General features: G+C 43.4%; 1 long non-coding RNA gene across 1 annotated transcript; it reads right to left on the reverse strand.

The window, feature by feature from the left end:
• Window positions 1-1,096: 1,096 nt before the first annotated feature.
• LOC147371276 (uncharacterized) lies at window positions 1,097-13,407 on the reverse strand. The gene is made up of 2 exons (XR_015164763.1): window positions 13,091-13,407; window positions 1,097-1,579 (listed from the first exon to the last, which is right to left on the reverse strand). It is a non-coding gene; the product is annotated as an uncharacterized LOC147371276 (long non-coding RNA).
• Between the last annotated feature and the right edge of the window lie 1,614 nt (window positions 13,408-15,021).

The raw sequence follows: 15,021 nt of genomic DNA on the forward strand, positions 1-15,021 counted from the left end.
CTAAAGTTGACAGCTCCCATCCTATTGGGTAGCAGCCAATTTTGGGGGTGGAGAGAGCACATCGACTTTTCTAGTTAATGGTACACACGACAGGAGTGTTCTGTGAGGACAAAACATTCCATCAGTTGAAGTGTAACTCGCTATCAGAGCTGGCTTGCTCCTTTCTCTTTCCCCGATATGGCTCTAGGAGCGGATAAGGCACACATCCCCTTGGCACCGGGGAGACGGGGTTGGGATTGGCATGTGCTTGTCTTCCTGCTGTCTCCCTTGCAGGCCAGTCAGCGCTGTCCTTGGGTGTGGGCTGGTTGGCACCCACTAAGCTGAGGGTGAGTCTGGGTCCTTCTGAGCATCCCGCTAACATCTGCGGCTGGGGAGCTCACCCGCCTTCTCTCTCAGCTTGGTTAAGGTCGTCAGCACTTGGCCACCTCACTCCTCGGCTGGTGGCTAAAGAGCCAGTGTAGGTCTGGCCACTAATCTCAGCTGCCCCCCGGCCCACCATGAGTTCCCAACCACGGGCGTTCTTTGCCTCAGCCTCACACAGTGACATCTTGTGTGGCAAGTCCCCCAGCTTGAATCTCACCTACTTTCAAGCAGCTGTTCCTGAGAAGGACAAACCCCCTTTGCTATCTGCTCTGACTGACTTGAAGACCTCCCTGTTCTAGGACTTGAGCGTGGAGAGTAATACAGCATCTCAAAACGTCCTTTCGCCACCTGCTCCACAAACTTGAGCTCCTTCTTCTTCCCATATCCCCTCTGGGTCAGGCGGTGGGCTTCTGGCGCCATCACCTCCCAGCCGCCTACCCCTTTGCAGCAGGTACTTTTCTTCCCCTCAGTTCTCTCTCGCTAGAATAATACTTTGCTTTTAGCCCACTGGATCCTGCTCTTGATATGTTAATGATGGCTTATGGAGTAGAGAAATTTCCTCTCTTGACAAAGACTGGCTTTTAAGACTGTTGTTTCATTTCTGACAGCTCTGGAAGTCAGAAGCTGAATCCTGCCTTCCCCTTCCTCTTTGCCTTCCTACTGCTACGACCTTCATCCTCCCCAAGGCAGACAGCTCTGGCAGAGCAGAGGAGAGGCCACGGATAAAAACCAGGAGAGAGAAAGGTGAAATTTATTATAGTCATAAAAAAACATAAAGTCTATTCTTGTCATTTCCACATCCCTTGTTAGTGGGACAGTAGGTGTGAAAGGTAAGATCCAGAGTCACTACTGCGGTGTGGGGAGGACAAGGGCATGACAAGGTCAATACGCTTGTCTCTGGGGTAAGGAGATTTTTCTCATGGAAAATGACTTCTGGCCTCATCTGGAGACTTATCAGAAAGTAAACCATGTGTGAGAGAGGAAAGGAAACTGGGGGGCTGGGACGATGGGTCTTCAGTGAGCTGGCAGGAGACAGGACCTCGGGAAGAGGGGCGGCCGCCGTGGGCGCTCCCGGTGGGAGTGGAGGCTGAAGACAGGAGGAGGAGGGGCGTGGACATCTGGCTTCCCCTCCTTTGCTGCTCACTGTCGCCTCTGTGGCAGCACAGCCTCAGAGAAGGAAGCTCCAGCTGTGGGCCTGTTTGAGGAAGAGGTGGTCCTGAAAAGAATGGAGGTTTAGTGATAAAGTGACCAGAAGCAACTGAGAAGAGGCAGGGAGTGTGGAGCTGAGCGCTGACAAGCTACGACTACGACAGGCCTCTTTCTGCTACCGACCCTCACCTGGGTACTTCCGGGTCTATACAAAGGTCTTGAGTTTTTTAAAAATATTAAACGGGAATGCGGTAGATTTTAAATGGCCGCTCACTCTTGGTCCACCCTGCCTCCATTGAGGGGTGGTGTTTATTTTCCACAATCTCAAGTCTGGTCTGGCCCTGTGACTGCTTCAATCAAGAGAATGCGGTGGAAGTGATGCTCTGCCCATCCCAGACCTAAGTCTTTGACAAGCCCAGCAGCTTAGCTTTTCAGACGCTGCGTCATCATGTAGCTATCGTAGGGGAGGAGAAAAAGCTTTCCTTCTATCCTCCTACGTTCTCTTTACCTTAGCAGGACGCACCATGTCTGACCAAGCATAGATTAACAGGACAAAAACAAACAGAAATTTATTGACATGTACACCATGCATGAGCTTCCCTTGTGGCTCAGACGGTAAAGAATCTGCCTGGAATGCAAGGGACCCAGGTTTGATCCCTGGGTTGGGAAGATGCCCTGGTGAAGGAAATGGCAACCCACTCCAGTATTCTTGCCTGGAGAAGCCCAAGGACAGAGGAGGCTGGCAGGTTACAGTCCATGAAGTCATAAAGAGTCGGACACAACTAAGCGACTGACACTTTCACACCTGAGCGCACTCAGAGGTGGGTAAATCAAAGGAGTGGTTAAAACTTGGGCTCGGATGGCATCTTAGTAAAGGAATGATAAATTTTGTAGAGAAGTGGCAGGACAAAGGAAATGAAAAAGAACTGAAGTGCTCCCGACTCTGACTTAGGCACTTTCAGAACCACTTAGGCAGAAAAATAAATGTTTGCACAAAAATGTCACAGAAAGACAAAGGAAAAGGAACATTTCAAAAAGGCAGCAAATGTGTGGCCATCTGGGTGGTCCTGCTGGGGTCCAGCCCCGGTGGATCCAGGGAATTCGAAGCGGGGACGGCGTCGGCGGGGATCAGGAAACAACTGCTTAATTAAACGTTAATTAAGGATATAAAGAGTAATAGAATAAGGATAGCTCAGTGAGGAAATTCAGTGGAGAAAAGAGGCTGAATAATTCAGCCAGAAGGTAAGAGAAAGAACGACATGGTGAGACCAAGTTTCGGTGAACAAGGCCCGCACTTTATTTTCCAAAGTAGTTTTTATACCTTAAGTAATGCATAAAGGATAATGGGGGAAGGGGTAGAGTCATGCAGTAAGCCAGGCTTTCTTCCTGCAAACTTATCATATGCAAAAGTTTAGGTGATTTGCATCATCTTCTGGCCCGGAGGCCTTTTTCTCTAAAGGTGATTACTCTAAAGTCAGGCGCCAGCCTCCAAAAAGCATTAGATAAAGTTGCATTCCTACAGAGCAAAGGTGTGGTGGGCTATAACAAGAAAAAGAATTAACTCAAGTGTCCCAGGTTACAAACATTAAAGCTACTACTTACACCAATTATATTAATCAATACACTGCCAGGGACACAGCAGATAAGGGATATGGAGACTTAGCAGCAAACATTGGCCCAACAAGTGAAAATCCCTTCACCAATACAATTTCTAATCAATCTTTTAACTACTCAAAAGAATCTGTGTTTAGACAGTTTAGAACATCTCCTGCCTCTCACAGTTGGGAGGCTCTGAACAATCACATGTGGCCAGAAAAACCTATTCAGGCAGGCTAGAGGATTTCCAAAGGAGTTTGTAGGTTAAACACTGTCACACCCAGGAATTATTAACTGGAGCTGTAAGCTAACTCTTTTCAGAGAGAGGTAGTGGGGGACAGCCCCCCGTAAAGTCAGAGGTGTGGGTGAAAGCACAAAGCAGAAAGTAGGCAGACTCTGGTTTTGGGTGTAGATTGCTCGAGAATTTCCAGGGAGACTCCTGAGGCTTGATCCCGCCATTGCGTATGCCAAGCCTCCTTCCTCATGACCTTTGCCAGGGGCGGAGCTCGCTCCCCACATGGTCCCAAAGTTCTTGCCAAGTTGTGCTTTGGGAACCTCTTGGAGGAATGGAAAGAAACGATCTGATCCCAGGTTCATGCTTTGAGTTCCCTTCTTTCTACCCAGGGTGTAGTGTAGGTAATTACCTTGTATTTTCTCCTCTTTCTTCTGAAGTTCCCAACTCAGCTCAGAGCTTCTTCATTGTTGTTAAAATTAAATCCAAAATAGCAACTCTCTTTTGTCATTTCTATATTAACGGGAAAGTGAAATTCTAGGAAAATGCTTAACCGTTTTCAAAAGACTTCTCCTATATTGCCCTCAGAAGAATTTTATCATTTTTATTTGACTTGCTAGAAAACCAAGGTTAATAGAGGTTAATTTATCAAATGTCACACAATACATCTGAAATTAAATCTGTCCACCTTTATGGCCCATTAAATTAAACTACCATGATATTCTGACTTTCAAGGATTTGATGCATTGTTCTTAACAGAACCTGGATCCAGCAATTTTCTGGAGAGCCTGGCCAGCATGTGCTGTCTGATTCCAGAATACAATTTCTATTTCCCACTCTGTATGGAAATGTCTTTAGTATCCTCCCACAACTACGTCACTTTGGCTTTCTCTCTACTTTTATCCTTATCCAAATGTTCTCCACTATACTCCCACGTAACGGTTACGGGCTTCCACATATGTGGATATCATCTTGGCATACTGCATTAATCTCTTTCCCCTCCACCCTAGCCATTTCCTTTGACAAGGTACAGCCATTTATGGCCAAGCCTGCTTCTACTTGCTCCACTATATGATATCTCTATTTCCTTTCTTATATTGAAACCTCAGATTCACCTAGTTTTTGCCTCTGCTCTGCTGTCTCTCCCACTCCAGCCCCTTCAAATAAATCAGATTACCCACCAAGCCTGCCCTGGCTTTGAGTAAAACCTTGATGGAATTCATCCTCACTTTGCTCTGCCAGCCAGATCCATTGCTCTTATATTTCTTACTTCTTTTGGGCCTGGACCTCGTTCCTATTTTCCTCCTAGCCCTGTTGACCCATGGCTTGCTGTTGCTCTCCCAGCTTTATCTATGTCCATACTAGTGAACGCTTTATTGAAACATCTGATAATGATAACTTACATGTCTACTATGTGTCAGTCTGTGGGCTAAGTATTTTACCCGGATTATTGCATTTATTCCTATAGAGGAGGAAAAATAATTTTCTCTCTGCTCTTCTAAGATTTCTCCTTGGAACCCTGTAACAAGAGACAGAGTAACAAGAAAGAAGTAAACAGAAGTTTACTAATATGTATACTTCATGTATTTTGGGGAGATAGGCAGGAAAAATTGAATGACACTCAGGGGTAGTTGAGAATTAAGGCTTAAATACCATCTTCAGCTAAAGACAAAAGAGAAGGGTGTGCAAGAATCCAATTATGGGGACGTGACCAGGAGAAGTATCATAAACAAAAGGAAGTTTTGCTATACGGATTTAAATTGGCGCCTTCTCCACTGATGGATTTCTTGTGATTTAGTCATCTTTCTCTTCTGATACAGAGGAAGATAACCTTACAAAGGGGGATTTCCTTATAAATGTAAATTTCCCTTAAAAATGGTAACTTCTGTGTCTTCAGAGCTTCTCTTATGTCTACTATTTCTCAAAATAATCCTGTGCCAAAGAGGCCTATTTTGGGGCAGCATATTTCGCTAACCTTTACTCCTCAGGAGAAACCTACAGTGTATTTTTCTTCCCTTCATTTTCCAGGAAGAAGAAACAGAAGCGGTAATCAGTGCTATGAAACATCTTTTATATTGTAATTAAAGCTCCTACCTGGATGCCTGGCATTACGCTGGTTCTTTACCTTTACTATTTCAGCTCCATGTACATCAGTGAGATTAGAACATTACTACACACCATATACAAAAATAAACTCAAATGGATCGAAGACCTGAATATAAGACCTGAAACCAGGTCTAGGAAAGAACACAAGCAGAACGCTCTTTGACATAAACCACAGCAATATTTTCTGGATCTGTCTCCTAAGGCAAAAGAAATAAATATTTAAAAAATTAACAAGTGGGATCTAATTAAACTTAAGACCTTTTCACAGCAAAGGAAACCATCAACAAAAAAGACTACCTACAGAAGGGGAGAACATATTTGCAAATGATGTAACTGAGAAGGGGTTAATAGTCAATAATACCAACAGCTCTTAAAACTCAATATGAAAATAAAAAAAAAAGCACAAACAACCCAATCAAAAAACGGGCAGAAGATTTGATAAGACATTTTTCCAAAGAAGACATATAGATGGCTAACAGACATTTGAAAAGATGTTCAATATCAGTAATTATTGGGAATGGCTACCCACTGCAGTATTCTTGCCTGAAGAATTCCAAGGACAGAGGAGCCTGTAAGGCTCACAAAGAGTCGGACACAACTGACTGACTAACACTAATAATTAGAGAACTGCAAATCTAAACGATAGCGCAATATCCCTTCATACCTGTCAGAATGGTTAATCATCAAAAACGTCTGCAAATAACAAATACTGTTGAGGATGTGGAGAGAAGGGAGTCCTCATACACTGTTGGCGGAATTGTAAATTGGTGTAGCCACTATGGAAAACAGTCTGGAGATTCCTCAAAAAACTAAAAATAGAACTATTATATAGTCTAACAATTCCACTCTTAAGTATATATCAGGGGAAAAAAATGAAAACACTAATTTGAAAAGATACATGTACCCCAGTGTTCAAAGCAGTACTATTTACAGTAGCTAAGCTATGGAAACAACCCAAATACCCACCAACAGATAAATGGATGAAGATGTGGTGTGTATATATATATATATATGCGCCATGGAATATTGCTCAGCCATAAAAAAGAACAAAATTCTGCAATTTGCAGCAACATAGATGGAAGACCTAGAGAATATTATGCTTAGTGAAGTAAGTCAGAGAGATAAAGGTAAATACTGTATAAAGTCACTTATATGTGGAATCTTAAAAAAATGCTACAAATGAGTATATATGCAAAATAAAAACAGGTTCACAGACACAGAAAACAAACTGCTGCTGCTGCTGCTAAGTCACTTCAGTCGTGTCCGACTCTGTGTGACCCCATAGACGGCAGCCCACCAGGCTCCCCCGTCCCTGGGATTCTCCAGGCAAGAACACTGGAGTGGGTTGCCATTTCCTTCTCCAATGCAGGAAAGTGAAGTCGCTCAGTCGTGTCCGACTCCGTGCGACCCCATGGACTGCAGCCCACCAGGCTCCTCTGTCCATGGGATTTGCCAGGCAAGAGTACTGGAGTGCGGTGCCACTGCCTTCTCCGAAACATACTGCATCACTATGCTATTCACCAGAAACTGAGACAGGCTGGGACCTGGGACCCTTTGCTACAATGTTTGCCCCTGGACAAGTGTCTTCTCCAGCAACAAAATTCAAAGAAACCATAAGGGACTAAAAGTAACTATGAGCATGTGCAATTGGAGCACATTATGAACAAGATACCTAAAGACCAAAACCCAGTAATAGCAGAGAGCTGCCCTGGCACCCTCACACCACACAGTGAAGGCAGGAGACAGACCGCCAGAGCCACCCCTTCCGACCCAACCCCAGGACCCACTCCTACACTCACCCCTTACCCCCACCCCTGCCCCAGGATGCAAACAAGGCAAAGTGTTACGTGATTTCTTTCTCTCCTGCTGTAGCACCAGTCCCAATAAAGTCTTGCTTGAATTTCTAGTCTGGCCTTTGATCAATTTCCATTGTTTAAGGAGGCCAAGAACCCTGTTCCCTAACAAAACTCCTATAATGTTGTAAATAATTGTACTTCAATAAACAAATGTAAACACATTAAAGCAACATCAGTTCAGTTCAGTCACTCAGTCGTGTCCAACTCTTTGCGACCCCATGAATCGCAGCACGCCAGGCCTCCCTGTCCATCACCAACTCCTGGAGTTCACTCAAACTCATGTCTATCAAGTCAGTGATGCCATCCAGCCATCTCATCCTCTGTCGTCACCTTCTCCTCCTGCCCCCAATCCCTCCCAGCATCAGAGTCTTTTCCAATGAGTCAACTCTTCACATGAGGTGGCCAAAGCACTGGAGTTTCAGCTTTAGCATCATTCCTTCCAAAGAACACCCAGGGTTGATCTCCTTTAGAATGGATTGGTTGGATCTCCTTGCATGGACCCAGCTTAACCGCCAGTAGCAAATCCAGCTACCAACAAGGGAGCTACAAAGCCCTTTAGCTTAACACTGGTGCCATGAGATCAGTCATGAAATGTTAAATCATGCCAATTAGCATCTTACATACAGAATTCTAATATTAATATTAATTGTAATTGATTGTAATAGATTTTAAGCCTCTTTAGAGTAAGAATAATATTTTTTTCATTTTTGAATTTTGAATTTGGCACAAAATAATATTCATGAAATATTCAATACATTTTTTCATAAATTTAAAAAAGATTTGACTTGACTGAATCTAGACTCATGAAAAATTAAACATTTGGGTTCTTGTGATGAATCAGTAAAATAAACCATAAACAAAATATTGTTCAAATATTTTATAAAAAGATACTGACAGATCTTAAGATAAAATTTTGAATCAGCTCTTGGAGGGGACATGGCTTAAAGCAATTCATTTGTGTATTCTGGGCTTTATTTTCCTCAAAAAGACCAAAATCTCTGGATCAGAAGATCATCTCTACAGTCTCTTCCAGCTCCAAATTCCTATGTATAATCCAAAAGGAAGTAGGTGTATAAGCAGATGCTGGTTCATTAACTGAAGGCCAAATGATTTTTGTAAAAGAATAAACCATAAACAAAGCCGAAAATCCCATCTCCTGATAGTCAAACCCTGCATAGTTACCAATCTCGTCTTAATACGGTTGGTCAGTTTGACCATTCACATACAGCAGAAGTAATTGTCATTTTCTAGGTCAGGTTATAAAAATAAAATGTGAAGAATTGAAGCCTTGTGACCACATCTCAGTGCATCTGAAAGTAGATTCTCCTCAAAGCCTTAGTCAAGCTTTTAGAAGATGGCCAGCTTGACTGCAACTTTAAGAGCCAGAACCATGTGACTAAGCTGTTCCTGGGTTCCAGATCTTTAGAAACTATATGAGATAATGTATTTTTTGTTGTCTTAAATGGCTAAATTTGGGGGAAATTTGTTACACTTTTTCATCCCAAATTTCTCTCCCCACTCCCATCTTAGGGCACATGACCATGTTAATTTCACCATTTCTGAAAACTATGCAATTGTTTGGCATCATAAGCTTCATAAGAAAAGATACAGGTTAATACCAGCATTTCCTTAGCCACTTCCTTTTAAAACTCAGCTACACTCAAGACACAACTTAAAAAGAAAAAAAAAAAAGCTACATTATTGCATGTAGCTGTGGTCTCATTATGTTTTCCATCTCTCCTGTTTCATGATTACACCTTGCCTTTGCCAAAAATTCCCTTCTTTCATGGCTGTCCAATTGCTGTATTAATCCCTGTCATGTTTCTTTGTTTGGTCTTTCCATGGATCAACTGATTGCTTTAACAGAAACATATTCAGAAATAAACATATTTCTCTTTCAGTACTTCTCCAAGTCATATAATTGCTTTTTATTTCACGACAAAATGACCTTTAAGAACTTTGAAGACTGTTATTAGGTCTAAGAAATTTTACAAATCAAAATGTATGAAATTCAACTGCTTTATGCATTCAAACTCCCACCTTAGAAAGGTCTTAGAACAGCTCCTGGCATACGTGTTCAATAAAACTAACATTTATATGGAAGTTCTGGTTGACACCCTATTATACAGACAAGGAAATGATTAATGTAAGAAAGTGCTTAATACCTGAGACCAAACATGAAAGACAAATCCACTTAGGCTCTTCGGTGGATGTCAAGTTCAGAATAGCTCCCTTAGTTCCAATCAAAACCCCTCCACAACAGTGATTTCTTCACCGTCTGCTGTAAAGAGTCATGAATAAAGTTGCTCTCTCTTAAATGCACCCTGATATGCCAGAGGAAAGTCAGCGTACAACGACAGAGCGCAAAGTGACTCAAAAACTTCTGTGGACAGGAATGGTTACTGACACATCACTAGGCCTTTGGGCAAACACATTTCTTAGATTTTAGACTTGCAAATTTCTGTCCCATGTCTGTAGGAAACCGGATATGCATCGAACCCAGTCTGTAAAGCTACGGGCTTCAAATAGGACCTTACATTGGTGTACACATAGACTACTAGTGGTGCAGTCTGGTGTGGAATACATTCTGGTGGAACTGGAAATTGCTAAACTTACACAAAGAAAGCACCAGTAAGGGCATAGTGCATCTCCTCTGAAATGGAACTGTGAGGGCAATCAGGGAGGAGAGAGAAGGAAAGTCCTAGGGATCCTGACCCTAAGGAGAATCACAATAGCCTAACCTTCAGAAAAGAGAGAAGAGGAATGAATACAAAGCCAGATGTTCTGCGCTTAGAGACTCACTAAGGCATTGCTGCGGAGAAGGCAATGGCACCCCACTCCAGTACTCTTGCCTGGAAATTCCCATGGACAGAGGAGCCTGGTAGGCTGCACTCCATGGGGTCCCTAGGAGTCTGACACGACTGAGCGACTTCACTTTCACTTTTCACTTTCATGCATTGGAGAAGGAAATGGCAACCCACTCCAGTGTTCTTGCCAGGAGAATCCCAGGGACGGGGAAGCCTGGTGGGCTGCCATCTATGGGGTCGCACAGAGTCGGACACGACTGAAGCGACTTAGCAGCAGTAGCAGCAGCAAGGCATTGCTGATGTTTAGTCGCTAAGTCATAACCAACGTTTTTGTAACCCCATAGACTGTCACTCACCAGGTTCCTCTGTCCATGGGATTTCCTGGGAGATAATACTGAGTGGGTTGCCATTTCCTTCTCCAGGGGAACTTCCCAACCCAGGGATCAAACCCTCATCTCACCACTGAGCCACGGGGAAAGTGAAGTAGCTCAGTCGTGTCCGACTCTTTGCAACCCCATGGTCTATAGCCTATCAGGCTCCTCCATCCATGGGATTTTCCAGGCAAGAGTGCTGAAGTGGATTGCCATTTCCTTCTCCAGGGGATCTTCCCCACCCGGGAATCAAACCTGGGTCTCCCGCATTGCAGGCGAACGCTTTACTGTCTGAGCCACCACCAGGGAAGCCCTCATTAAAGCATAAAATGCTGCAAAATAAGGTCTTACTCCAAATTCACTTACACTTCTGGCCTCCTTATCCTAGACTTTTTGAGAAAAGGAATGGATTAATCAAGAAATGTATTCCAAGCTTCTATTTCTAGATTTTAACAGTTACAGCTAAAAGATGAGTTTATAGCCATCATAATTTTTCTTGCACCAAAGTCATACCCTGAAAGTAATTTTGCAGACAATTACTTATGGGTCAGAACTAAAGCCAATTAAGGTTTTGGAAAATGATATTTCCTTTCTCTTTCTTCCTTTTTTCACCTGATGAATTCATTTTGAGGAACCAAATTTTGTTTTGCTTTTTTTTTTTTCTTGTCTTTATGAGGAATAACTGACAAAATTTGTATATACTTAAGACATACAATCTGATGTTTCAGCATACATATATATTGTAAAATAATCATCACAATCAAGCTAACATAGGAAAAGTATTTTTTCAAATATATTCGAGATACAAACTTCCCTCATGATTTTTCAAAAGAAATGAAAGCAAAGTGTAAAAAATTTAAATTATGGCATTATTACAACATGCAAAAGCATTTACTTGGTGTTGTCTAGACAAGTATTTAGAGAACAGTAATAGTGTTATTTATTCTTATTTTGCCACCTATTCAGAGAAATATGTATCAATTTTCATGTTGTAAATAAGTTGCTGAAGGTGACTACATTCCTATTTTTTTTTTCCAGTGAAAAAGGAAATTAGAAATTTAGCATAAAGTATACATTTTCATACCTAGGCAGACCTTGGAGAGCAAAAGGCCTCTTACAGTCTCATTCTAATGAAACTAATAATGTCCTCTGCATGTATCAGTCAGCTGTGGTCATGAACTTAGGTGGTCATGTGCACCCCAAACACATGTGTCTAATTTGACCCAATACCAGTTTTGTTTTGCTTTTCTTTCTTTTTTTTTTTTTTTTTTACACAAAAGTCACCCATAAAGTTAATAGATTAAAACAGTAAACATTACTAAGCTGGTCTTGGTTGGGTTCACTCATGAGTGGCTGGTCAGCTGCTGAGTTAGCTAAGTGGCTCTGCTTCTGGGGGTGGGTTTGTCCTTCAGCTGGGACAATTCAACCCTGTTCTACATGTCATGTGACCTGAGCAAGCAACCGGACCTCTCTGATCCTCTCTGCTGGTCATTCTCATTAACACAAGATGCGTTGTTATTTCTCTTGATCACACTCAAACAGGCTACTTTCCTCTCCAGCTATCCTGCTCTCTGCTCATTTTTATGATGAAATTCTTTCAGAAAAGAGTCTATACTCGTCTTCAGTTCCATTCTTACTGTTCCTGCTAAGATCTACAAAAGGTTTTGGCCCTCACCACTCCACTCAAATGGCTCTTGTCAAGATCACCGATAGCCTTTACCATGTTCAATCCCACGATCCATCCCCATCCTCCTCTCACCTGACCCATCGCAGTGCATGATGTATATCATCACCCCTTCTTGGGACACTTCCCTCGCCGCACCCCCTGGTTGTGCTGCCTCACTAGCTTCTCCCTCCAGGCTTCTTGGACTGGCAGAGTTTCTCCAAGCTCAGGCCTTGCCTTCCCCCCTCCCCTTCCCTCCCTCCCCTCTTTTCTCCTCTGTACTGATTTCCTTGATCTCATCAGTTCTCCTAGTTTTTTGTTCATTTGCTTGTTTGTTGGCCATGTCCTGCGACACGCAGGATCTTAGTCCCTCGACCAGGGATTGAACCCATGCCCCTTGCATCAAGAGTGCAGAGTCCTAACCACTGGACTGTCAGGAAATTCCCCAGGTCTCCTGGTTTTAAGTATCATCAGTAACTCTACATTTATACCTGCATCCTGAACCTCTACCCCAAATCCAGACATTTATATCCACCTACCTACCAGATAGCTCCACTTGGATGCTCTACTTCCTATTTGCTTTTGCAACAAATGATCACAAACCTAGTGACTTTAAAACAACACCAAAGACTTCCCTGGTGGTCCAATGGCTACGAATCCACCTGCCAATGCAGGGGACACAGGTTCTACCCCTGCTCCAGGAAGATTCCACACACTGAGGGACAACCGAGTCCTAGTATCACAACTGCTGACGCCTGCCTGCTCTAGAGCCTGTGCTGTGCAACAAGCGAGGCCATTGCAAGGAGGAGCACTGCAAGGAGGAGGAGCATTGCGAGGAGGAGGAGCTCCGGCTTGCGGCAGTTAGAGCAGGACCGTGCACGGTGACGAAGGCCCAGCGCAGCCAATGCTGAATAAAGAAAACATTAAAAAACCCACCAATGTGTTACCTTACGCTGCTGAAGGTCAGAAGTCCAAAATGGGTCTCATTGGTCTAAAGTCAAGCTGCCAGCAGGGTGGCATTTCTTTCTAGAGGCTCCAGGGCAGAACCAATTAGCTTGTCTTTTCCAGCTTCTAGAGACTGCTTGCACTCCCTTTCTGTTGGCCATTTCTATCTCCAAAGCCAGTACTATCCAGTCAAATCATTCTCACACTGCATCACTCTGACACTGCCTCCTCCGTGGCCCTCTTCCACATTTAAACTTGTGATTACATTGCATCCACCTGGATAACGCTATCCCAAGGTCAGCTAATTAGCAGCCTTCATTACCTCTGCCCCCTTCATTCCCCTTTGCCATGTGGCCACACGTATTCACAGGTCCCAGGGAGTAGGATCCAGACGGCCCCTTTGGGAAAGCCATCGTCCCGCCTCCCACAGATGTTTTGTCATCATGTCAGACCTAACAGATCAAAACTGAACTCCTGATCTTAGCAACCCTGATCCTCTCCAAGTTTTCCCCAACTTCAGTCAATGCCAACCTCACCCTTCCAGTAAGTCAGGACAAAAAGTTCAGAGTTATTCTTACTCTTCTCCATCTCATATCCAAGTGAAGTGAAAGTTGCTCAGTCGTGTCCAGCTGTTTGCGACCCCATGGACTATAGTCCATGGAATTCTCCAGGCCAGAATACTGGTGTGGGTAGCCTTTTCCTTCTCCAGGGGATCTTCCCAACCCAGGGATCGAACCCAGGGATCGAACCCAGGTCTCCTGCATTGTGGGCAGATTCTTTACCAGCTGAGCCACAAGGGAATCTGCTAGCAAATCCTAGGGATTCCACCTTCAAAATAGTCTCAGAATCTGATGATTCTCACCACCTCCATACAACTATACTGGTACAACCCCGTCTCATTACTGTCTGCGTTATTGTTAATAGTCTCCAAAACCCCCAGATTATTATAATAGCCTCCTAACTCATCTCTCTGGTTCCTGCCCTAGCCTACCAGCACCCCATCTACTGCCCGTCCACACACAGTCTATTCTTAATATAACATCCAGATGATAACTTTACAACACAAGTCACATCATTTAGTTTCTCTGTTCAAAACCTTTTCAGCTCCAAAAAGGTAATGTCTGCAAAGCCCAGGGAATCCAGCTATTTTTCTGACCTTTTCTATTTCTTGCTTCACTCCACCCATGAAGGCCTTCCTGCTTTGTCTGCGACACTCTAGGTAACTCCTTGGGGCGTTTGCACTCGACAGTTTTCTCTTTGTGGCATGATCTCCTCCCAGGACTTTCCCTGGGTCTTTCTTCATCTGCCTCAATCTTTTGCTCAAAAGTCACCTTCTCAGTGACGCTCTCACTGCCCATAATCCTTTACTTTGAATTGCACGTGCATACATGCACACTAACATACGCAGAGCCCTTTCTTAATGCTTTACTGTTTTCGATGTCACCACTTTCTAACTTACCATATAACTCACATATTTGTAGTTTTTTTTTTCTCTTACCACTAGATGGTAAATTCCACGAAGGCAGGAATGATTGATGTATTCCTAATTCTTAAGCCAATTATCAGGTTTAGTAGAGACTCAATAAATAATAGTTGAATAAATGACTCTGCCTCGGTTTCTTTAGGGGCTTCCCTGATGGCTCAGTGGTAAAGAATCTGCCTGCAATGCAAGAGATGTGGGTTCAATCTATGGGTCGGGAAGATCCCCTGGAGAAGGAAATGGCTACCTACTCCAGTATTCTTGCCCGGGAAATCCCACAGATAGAGGAGCCTGGCAGGCTACAGTCCGTTGGGTCACAAAAGATTAAACCACCACTTTAACCAACTTTTTTATCACTAAAATGGGAATGACTGGACTAGTAACTACATCACTGGGTCACTGGAAGAATTAAATAAGTTAATCTATGAAAAGTGCTTATCCCAAGCATCTCTA

Source organism: Bos grunniens, chromosome 5, assembly GCF_055505025.1.
Source record: "Bos grunniens cultivar Pamir isolate PY7600 chromosome 5, Bosgru_T2T1.0, whole genome shotgun sequence".
Classification (NCBI taxonomy): Eukaryota; Metazoa; Chordata; class Mammalia; order Artiodactyla; family Bovidae; genus Bos; species Bos grunniens.